We start from the raw sequence: 10,057 nt of genomic DNA, 5'->3' as shown, positions 1-10,057 counted from the left end.
TGTAATACAGAGGTACATGCTAAAACAAGCCCCTTTCACCTAGAGGCAGCCAAGGTGGGTGGTGGGTGATAAGATTTTTTCCTTGAATATTACATACCCAAAACATTTTGTAAGTTGTATCAGAGTGCTCTCAGTGGTGCGATGTGCTTTGTGGACTGTAAGGCTATGATCTGACCCTTCAAACATAGCCACTTGGTGTTTTCCATGAGCTAGCACAGCTGTTTCTCTCTATGAGTACCTTGTTAATCATGTTAATGGTAACCTGAAATTTGGCAGAACAGGAACAAACTCAAACCCCCAATGGTCTACTACAACTTGACAAAACATGAGCTAACACCTTAGCCAATCATAATTTTGGCTTGTAAATCCATCCCCCATTCTTGTGGCAAAAAAGACAACAACTGAATTTATGTACAGGTAAACATAACAAGCCCAGCCTGAGGGCACTACACAAAAGACCAAAGTTGAAGAACGAGGTGTCAGAGGCTTCAGAGACAGTGAGGACTTGAGGGTAAAGCAGACGGACTGAGAATGAAAGACTGTCACCGGCATCTTTGATCTGCAATACACCTTCCTACTTCCACAGAGAAACCTAAACTACAGGTAAGTTCCACATGAAAAATTCTATTCCTCTGTCATGGCTACAGTACACATATCTTGTGTTATAATATTAAAAGAAATTAAGGTCAGCTGCACAAGTTCAGCAAAAAAAAAAAATTCCTCATGGAAGTTCCCTAATTTAATACAATTTGGTTATCACTTTTTATGTTGGTTTGTTTGTCCTAATGAATTCTGAGAGTGATTAATATACTCCTGAAATTGACGTGATCTAAACAAATTCGGTCCCCCAAATTACAATGTCTGTGTTCTCACTAGACCGAATCTCCCTGATCTTCAACATGACACGCACTCTGCCCCAGTTGCTGAGAGACTACCAGACTGACTGGCGAATCCAACGAAACCGCTTGGTATCCAAAGACGGGCACTGCAACATTGGATATGCCAATGTGAGGTACAGCAGCTGGCTCTCCTACATATTGGATCTCTGGTCCACTTTAGTGGAGATCCGCTGGACTTATCTTATCTTCCATTTCGTGGCCTCCTTCCTTGTTAGCTGGTTTGTGTTTGGACTTTTCTGGTACTGGGCAGCCTATGCAAATGGTGACTTGTTGTGGCAAAACCCAGCGGCTAACCACAGTGCCTGTGTAATAAACGTCTACGGCCTCACCACTGCTTTCCTCTTCTCCTTGGAGACACAAACTTACATCGCGTACGGTTGGAGAGTTGTCACCACGCTGTGCCCTAGCGCCGTTACAATATATGTTTTTCAGGTCGTCCTTGGTGCAATTATTACATGTTTTTGGGGTGGAGTGGTAACAGCCAAGATCTCCCTGCCCAAGAGAAGAGCCAAAGCCATTGTGTTTAGTGAGATGGCTGTTATCTGCTCTAGACAGGAGGCTCTCTGTTTGAAGATACGTGTGGCCAACCTTCGCAAATCACTGATGCTTGGAACCCAGATCTATGGTAAGATGATTAAGACAACAGTCACACCGGAAGGGGAAACTATCATTATGGACCAAGTCAACATTGATTTCAGTGTGGAAACTGGAAAAGACAACCCATTCTTCATCTGTCCATTAACCCTGTACCATGTCATTGACAAGACAAGTCCATTCTTCCACATGGCCGTGGACACCCTGCCCCAGCAAGACTTTGAGCTGGTGGTGTTTCTGGATGGAACAGCCGAGTCCACTAGCTTCTCCTGCCAGGTCAGGACATCCTACGTTCCCAAGGAGATCATGTGGGGCTTCCAGTTCCTCCCAATCATCTCCCAGAGCAAAGAGGGCAAATATCGTGTGGACTTCTCAAATTTCTCTAGGGTAGTACCCACAATAACCCCACACTGTGCCTCCTGCTTCCACGATGACAAAGCCCACCAACGCAATTCCAGAGGTGGCACTGATAATGAGGGTTTTGAGATGACAGAAGTCAGTGATCTATAGGAGGGAAATTGTTTGAATTTTTAAAAACCTTACTTTCCATGTCAGTGTAATTTAATCTCCACCTATTCCAAAAATTGTACAAAGGTATGAAACTGAATTACATGTTTATCTGCTACTGATATACAATGGCTGTAAAGAATCAGAGAATAATTAAATTAATCATTATACATCATCATTTGGTTTGATTTAATATTGTTTGCAAAGTTACAGTCACATTCTTTAGCAGTAATGTGTTTGTAAATTTGTTTCTCTGTGTTGCATGGATTTAATCCACATTAGAATCACAGGGCTTGTGTTAAATTAATTCATATCAAGTAACAGGACTGAAGCTTGTATATTTCTGCTGAATTTTCTAGCATGATTTTTTTAGACATAAAAAATTGATTGCTGTCGGAAATAACTATCCTTTATGACGTACACTGCACTGTATAGCATAGGAATTATTTAATGATTCATATATTCATAATAGAAACAAAACATGTTTTTGTCCTATATGGGAGTCATATAGGTATTATTTTTCTTTGGGAATATGTACAGTAAAACGTCCACAAAGGAAAGCTGAATTAATATTGAATGAAAAAGATTGCAAAGGATATGAAGTACTTTTAAAAAGCTAAAAGATTACGATGAAATTTTTTTAAAAAACTGATTACGCACTATACACTGTACATTTTCCAACTCTGCATGAATGATGAAATTTATTTTTATTTAATTTTCATATCAAACTATTGTTATAGTTTCACAATGCATACATTTAATCTTGAACACTATGAGGAAAAAAAATGTTAAGACTTACAAGGTTAATGGGACATGCCATTAATGTGAAGAAATAATAAACACTGAACAAACATTTTCACTGGTTTCTTTGACAATACGTATGAGAAGCAAATGCTGTCATGGACAACAAAAATCACAATAAAACCTTTAATATAAATGGAGGGTTATTTATGTTCACACTGTACTAATTACTGCCACGTTGTTCAGGTTTATAAGTGTAGGTGTCTGCTTTTTATACTTGTAAGATTACTTAAGAATATTATGTGTAGACTTAATAGAAATACAGCCTATAAAGCAAAATATGCTCTCAGCTTACAACATAAGTAACTATAGCAGTACAGAACAGACACAAAGGAGCTTCAACAATAGCACACAATGGAAATGGAGCTGTGCAGCACATATTAGCAACACTTTGTGAAGGACAAGCACTGAGACTAAATGGAGCTTTGAATAATTCTCAGGGCGGAGGAGGGGTGGAGCCGAGGCATCAAATGATAACAAAGGTACAGTGGAGCTGGTTTACGGTGTCCTGGCGCGTTTCGAAGGGGAATCTCTTTTCTTGCTTCTGATATTTTCCACTTAGTAGTACTGCTGAGCATTTTCAGTGAAGGTCTAAGGGTTTTAGGGACCATGGTGAACCTCTTGTCCAGGAGCATAACGGTACATTCTATTACATTTTGCTTTGAAGTGTGCATGACATTATAAATCGTCAATCAACAGCTTTGACTTTCCACCAAAAGCGCTGTCCACAGCCCGACATCCAGAGACATTTAATGGCTGCATCTGTTCCAGATGTATATATGTAAGCACAATATGGGTGTGGGAGGCAAAGACAGCATCTCATGATGAATAAGGGACTTCACGTTAATAAAGACAAAATTGGCTTTGTGGGTGTCACCATGTGTACAGACTGTTTGCAGTAATTTTACTTTTTTTTTAATACTTTTTTTCCCATTGAAACTATGAAATTCTAATCTTAATCAAGTAATATATGTTATAATGTTACTCCAGTTCTATTGAGCAAGATAGCCTGTACATTTGAAGGGGACTTCATGACTGCAGTTTCAAATCCAAGACCAGTTTAGCTGATCATATTGATTTAAAATGCCTCTGCAGAAATTAAAGCTTGACAGATTTATTGAACATTACTGTAAAGTTTTATATGGACATCCTTATTTCATATCAAGCAAACTATAAACAAACGATATGGGCAATATGCATTTACATAACATCATAACATTTCATATTTATTTGTATTACTGTAAAGATTCCAAAAGGAGTATTTGGAGGAAAACCTCACTATTAATAAAGTATGATATAGCTGAATGATGTAATAAAAACTGTGTAAGACTGCAAAGTGTTCCCTGATGTAAGTTATTGTTTTGTTTACATGACCTGATTTTAAAAAGAAAGAGGCGTTTCCCAGGTGACCTCAAAGAATAACTTGGTGCATCCTTGCTGAAATAACAGACTTCTTGTGTTCTGCTGACCCTATTCTGAACTCATTCACTTGTCCTGAAAACATGTTGTGTAAATCTATCCCCCTTTGCTGCAGCAAAAAAAAAAAAACAATTGATTTTGTGTACAGATAAAAAATTATTATATGACACAAGTCCAGCCTTACATGTAGGAGGGAACCACGGAGGGAAACACAGGAGCAAACCAAGGTGTCAGAGTTTCTAAATGAGTGTGGGGAAAAAGAACTGCTATCAAGATTAAAAGGAAGACAAAAATGATGATGAAATTATTAATAAACTGCACAATTCCTGCTTAGCAATCTTTACAAACAATTAATAAAATATCTGATAGACCAGTCTGAAGACAGGAGAGCGTCAATAGCAGGTAAGTGCTAATCTGAATACTTGACGTCACTTTGCATTTTAAACTCCATCCTACTGTTTCTTTCGATTAAAGCCAAGCTTAGCTCTAAAAAGATTATGAAATGTCAATTTCACACTCTCCATTTATCCCAACCTGCCTTTTTTCTTGATCAGTAGACAAGCTAATCCATCTGCTCTGTTGTACTTAGTTCTACTTTATTTGTAAATGCAAATGCTTAATCTTTAAATGCAGAGGCAAAATGTAGAGGAAGGGATTATTAGTGCAAAAAACTAAAGATAAGTGGAAGCCCTTTAGACCTCACCTTCCTTTTTGAATTTTTGACATTAAAGGGTGTTGGGTGAGGCATGGGATAAATGTTTTATGTTCATAAATCTGCATATGTAGAACTTTCTAGGGGCTTTAAAGCCAGCACACAGGCAATGCTGCCTCATTAACATTATCTGCAAAATGCATATGAAATGAAGTTTGCATTTGTTTTCTAATCTTTCTAAGATTTCTCTCACTTTTTTGATTCTTGAAAAAATTTTTAATTAATTTTGATGGAAATACATTCAAGCCCTTTTGTTCTTTTTCACTTTAAGAGCAGAGAAATTCTTTCAAACATTCTGTCATTATCAGTCTGTCATTAATATATTTAATCAATATGATCATGTTATTTGGCACAATCTTTCAATATCATAATTTACTTTATCTCCAGATTGAATAGATCTTGAAAATGACACTTACACTGCCACAAGTGCTTAGGGATTACTTGGAGAGACGTCGGATCAACCGGAACCGTCTGGTAACTAAAGATGGACACTGCAACATTGAATATGGCCACGTGAAGTACAGCAGTCGCTTGGCCTATCTGCTGGACATATGGACGACTGTTTTGGAGCTTCGTTGGACTATAGTTTTCAGCTTGTTCACAGCTGCCTTCCTTCTCAGCTGGTTCATTTTTGCATCTATCTGGTACTGGATTGCACGCAGAAATGGAGACCTGAAGTGGCAGAACCCTTCACTTGACCACCAGCCTTGTATAAAGAATGTCACCAGCTTTACCACTTCTTTGCTCTACTCAGTAACAACACAAATGACCATTGGCTACTCCGCAAGGGTCATCACGCCATTATGCCCACATGCAATTGTTGTCCTCAACATCCAGACTCTCATTGGTACAATTGTAAAATCCTTTTGGTGTGGAGTGGTAATTGCCAAAATGGCTTCACCTAAGAAAAGAGCAAAGACCATCAACTTCAGTGAAACAGCTGTCATCAGCCCTAAAAATGGTGCCCTTTGTTTGCAGATACGAGTGGCCAATTTGCGCAAAACTCTGCTACTTGGGAGCCAGATTTATGGCAAGCTGTTTAGAACAACAATCACACCTGAAGGCGAGACCATCATCATGGACCAGATCAGTATTGGTTTTATGGTGGATGCTGGGAAGGATAACCTGTTTTTCATCTGTCCTTTGATTCTGTATCATGTGATTGACAGGAAGAGTCCATTCTTTGAGATGGCAGCTGACACACTGCATCAGCAACAGTTTGAGCTGGTGGTGTTTCTGGATGGCACAGATGAGTCTACTAACTTCTCCTGTCAGGCCAGGACTTCCTACATCCCTCGAGAGATCATGTGGGGTTATGAGTTCTTCCCCATTATCTCCCGCAGTAAAGAAGGGTCATACTGTGTAGACTTCTCAGATCTCACTCGACTGGTACCCACACCGACTCCACACTGTACCTCTTGCTTCACTAACGAGAGAGTTCACCATTATGATACCACAGGTGGCACTCATAATCCAGGCACTGAAGCTGGTAACATTAATAATCATGACATCACCGGTCCCCAGAGTTTCAAACCCTCATTAAACACACAAACAGTCCATAAAAGAAAACCCTAAAGTACACAACTTTTTAAAAGTTATATGTGTGTAAGTAAACATGTTGGCTTAAGAGCACAAATGAAACTTTCTTGTTCTTTCTTCAGTGAAACAAGGATTTCTGCCAGTTTATGTGTTTACATGCTTTACAGACTTTTAGATACCTCTATTGTTGACGACATCTTCTTAACACGTTGTGTCATAGAAAGATAAGGAATGCTGTAGCGTTGCTGCAATGGCTAACGGACACAAACTAATTATGGAGAACAAGTGATCATATAGTTTTATATATGTTACCACATATTCATTGTGAAATGCAAATAAAAAATATTTTGCCAAAATTCTGTTCTTCACTGATTTTTTAAATTGCACAACCTTTTTAAAATCTTAGTGCCTCCCAAACCCCAGGACCAAGGTACAATTATCCCAAAATTATCCCATGGTGAATGTCTCATCTGTTTTAAACCACTGTATCTTTGTCTTTATGTTAAAATTAGATGTACCATTCTCAGTGACTACCAGGATTGACTACTACACCCATTTTCACAGAAGAATACAGTATTTTATTCCCCTTCTTCAAAGTAAATCAGGAGGGCCAACTGAAACCACTGTTGTCTTGGTAGATGCACAAATAATATCTGATTAGCAGTGACCTCGTACTAACCAATAATAAACAGAGAACAGTAGACTAGGGTTAATACAATCTGGGAACAAATGTGCTCAGTCTGCAATTGTAAATCTATGAAGTACCTATAAAATAAGAGTATCCAGCACTGACTCTGCACCACGTGAATGACAAAACACATGGCAGGTGATCATGCCCCACCCTGTCACCCATTCCACCATATTTTCTTGCCAAGCCAGGACTTCTGTCCCTAAGGAGAATGTGTGGGAAGATTATCTGGGGCTACCAGTTTCTCCATATCATCTCCCCAAACAAAGAGGGCAAATATCATAATATCATATGGACCTCTCCAATGTAAGAAAAGTAGGCAATTGCAGTCAAATATGGTTATATATATATATATATATATATATATATATATATATATATATATATATATATATATATGTTGGGGGGGGGGGGGGGGGGCGTAAAGTGTTACCGGAGCGGAGCTCAGAGCGGTCGTTTTTTGCATGGTCCTAGCACTAGATTTGTCGCAATTTAAATAATTGTTTTTTAACCATTAAAAAGTGGAGGGGACATAGATTCATTGCTATTTAAATATTTGGTTTTAACCGTAAAAACTGGGGGGGACATGTCCCCCCTGTCCCCCCGTCCCTCCCGCCCCCCCCCCAAATTACGTCCATGTTCTAATCTCATTATATGGCTGTTCTGTGTATGTATGTGTAGCTATATGCATATGTATATTATTATTATTTTTGTTTATTTATTTATTTATTTATTTTTGTCTGCTGTCAACGTGTTATTATTTTGCCAGCACAAGTTCATTTAAAATTACATTAATTCCGCAGGGCCCATGCTTTTACTTTGCAAAATTTCAGTCATTCTGTAATTTTATTGGCAAAATTAGTTTGTTCAATCGGCACTGCATTCTAGTGTTTCCTGTACGTAGTTAACGTGCGTGTAGCCGCTTTACATGCGTGCCACCTTCTCACAGGTGCAGGGGCGGACTGGCATACATTACTACTGGGGATTTCACTGGTGGGCCGATGGGTTAGTGGGCTGCCAGGCCGCCGGCCGCCAGTGGTTTAACTCAGCCCATGGAGGAGCCATTGACGCGCGCTGCGGCCCCGGCCCGTAGTCACGCTGATGCCGGTTTATTCTATTTTATACTGTACTGCATCCAACAACAATAGTAAAGCTATTCAAATCAAATCAAATCAAAGTTTATTTATATAGCGCTTTTCACAGCACATGTTGTCACAAAGCAGCTTTACAGGGCAGAGCACATTCTCGACAGAGCACACTCAAAAAGACAAGGAGAGGAAAAAACAAATTCATATGCTGCTAAACAACTTTATTCTGATCAAATATCCAGAAAAACAAACAAATATTAAGACAGAATAAAATAATGAGTGGTTGAATTATGAATGTCTGTTCTGGGTTTCTTGAAGTGGAATGTCTATTCTGAGTTTCTTGAAGTGGAATGTCTTTTCTTGAAGAAAAAAATATGTACCACCACATATACTTATCGACGTACCTTCATGTAGTTGTAGCTAACAGTTGCTACACAGCCAGGGACCCTCTTTCCTGCATTTGCAGCACACGGGTTTATGCTGTGGTTACAGTTGCAGTGTGACTGCACCTGACACTGGGACTTCTTTCCAGGACCAGGCGAAGGACGTGGTGTTTTCTTCAATTCCGTTTCTTGTAGATAATGATGACGAAGTTCCCCAGCAAGAGCACATAGAAAGACTCTCCTACTCTCTGTGGTTTGAATCTATTCTAGACAGAATATACCCAATAAAGGCAATGAGAGGTTTTAATTCGCTCTGAATAATCAGATATACAACAAAAATTTAGCAGTATATAATATATTTACAGAGGATATTAGTAGCAGTAGTATTAGACTTAGTATTAGTATTAGTATTAGTCTGGGTGCACTACAGAGCTGCTGCCTCAGTCTTGCTCTGTGAATTAACATAATAAAGGGTGATGTTTGGTCCTGCTAATTGCTGGCAATTGCTGGCAAGAAGGTGATGTCATGAGGATCTTGAAATTTCCGGAGGACTAGTGTTAACTAGTGTTAATGAATCATTTGAGTGAACGTACTGGATCGAATCACTTCCTCAGCTGATTCGTTAATTTCTCAGTTCAGTAGTTGAGCTCAGCAGCAACTGTGCAGGCCGGCAGAGAACTGCCACCCAGAGAACTGTTGCTAAGGATGTGATTCACGTTTGCGCTGCCACTCACTCACATTTTCTTTTTGATTGCACATATATATTTTTCTGAATGTACAGTTTTTATCTTAATTTTGCTCTTAATTTAATATTTATTTTGCACTCAAAGTTGTAGGTTAATTCATACTTATTTTTTGTATTATGATAGTGATCCCGCACCACTTCGCGTTTCAGCTTTTGTGAATTGAATCTTTTGCGGGTTTTTATAAGATATTAATGGGGAAAAATAATTTGCGTGTCTTCGCTTTTTCACCGGTTGTCTGCGGAATTCGATTGGCGGATGTGACGGGCAGGGTGAGCAACTTAAAAAGGAAGCGATCATGCCAAGTCTCAGGGAAAGAGGATGGTTTAATAGAAAGTGTGCAAACCAAAAACCCGTGCATTGTTCCAAATGTAGGAAATAATAACCAGCAGTCAACTGGTACAAAGACAAGACATATATAGACGAACAAACAACCCTCAGGTGAGACGGATCACGGGTCCCGCCCACCTGAGGGACGAACATCACGTGACCAAAAACAGGACCGCTGCCGCTGTAACCGGGGGCGACCGGTAGGGGGCCCCCCCACAACATGACAGACCCCCCCACCAAAGCCGTACTCCCCTCCGGATGTGCGGCTTACCGCGGCAGCACACAAAACACAACAAAGGGGGGGGACGGCGGGGACAAGACAGGGACCCGTTCCCTGCCGTCTTGAGCTGAAAC

The 10,057-nt window shown here is 39.6% G+C and overlaps 2 pseudogenes across 2 annotated transcripts; both read left to right on the top strand.

Annotated features, from left to right (window-relative positions):
• The first annotated feature begins 443 nt into the window (after window positions 1–443).
• On the top strand, window positions 444–2,937 carry LOC143497317 (ATP-sensitive inward rectifier potassium channel 1 pseudogene; annotated as a pseudogene). The gene is made up of 2 exons (XR_013125825.1): window positions 444–603; window positions 877–2,937. The product of XR_013125825.1 is annotated as an ATP-sensitive inward rectifier potassium channel 1 pseudogene (transcript).
• Window positions 2,938–4,457: 1,520 nt separating this feature from the next.
• On the top strand, window positions 4,458–6,755 carry LOC143497316 (ATP-sensitive inward rectifier potassium channel 1 pseudogene; annotated as a pseudogene). Its single transcript, XR_013125824.1, has 2 exons — window positions 4,458–4,622; window positions 5,320–6,755. The product of XR_013125824.1 is annotated as an ATP-sensitive inward rectifier potassium channel 1 pseudogene (transcript).
• Window positions 6,756–10,057: the final 3,302 nt, after the last annotated feature.

This window comes from Brachyhypopomus gauderio, unplaced genomic scaffold (assembly GCF_052324685.1).
Source record: "Brachyhypopomus gauderio isolate BG-103 unplaced genomic scaffold, BGAUD_0.2 sc106, whole genome shotgun sequence".
Lineage (NCBI taxonomy): Eukaryota > Metazoa > Chordata > Actinopteri > Gymnotiformes > Hypopomidae > Brachyhypopomus > Brachyhypopomus gauderio.
The sequence above is the reverse complement of the archived record's forward strand: the minus strand, read 5'-3'. Positions and strand labels throughout refer to the sequence as shown.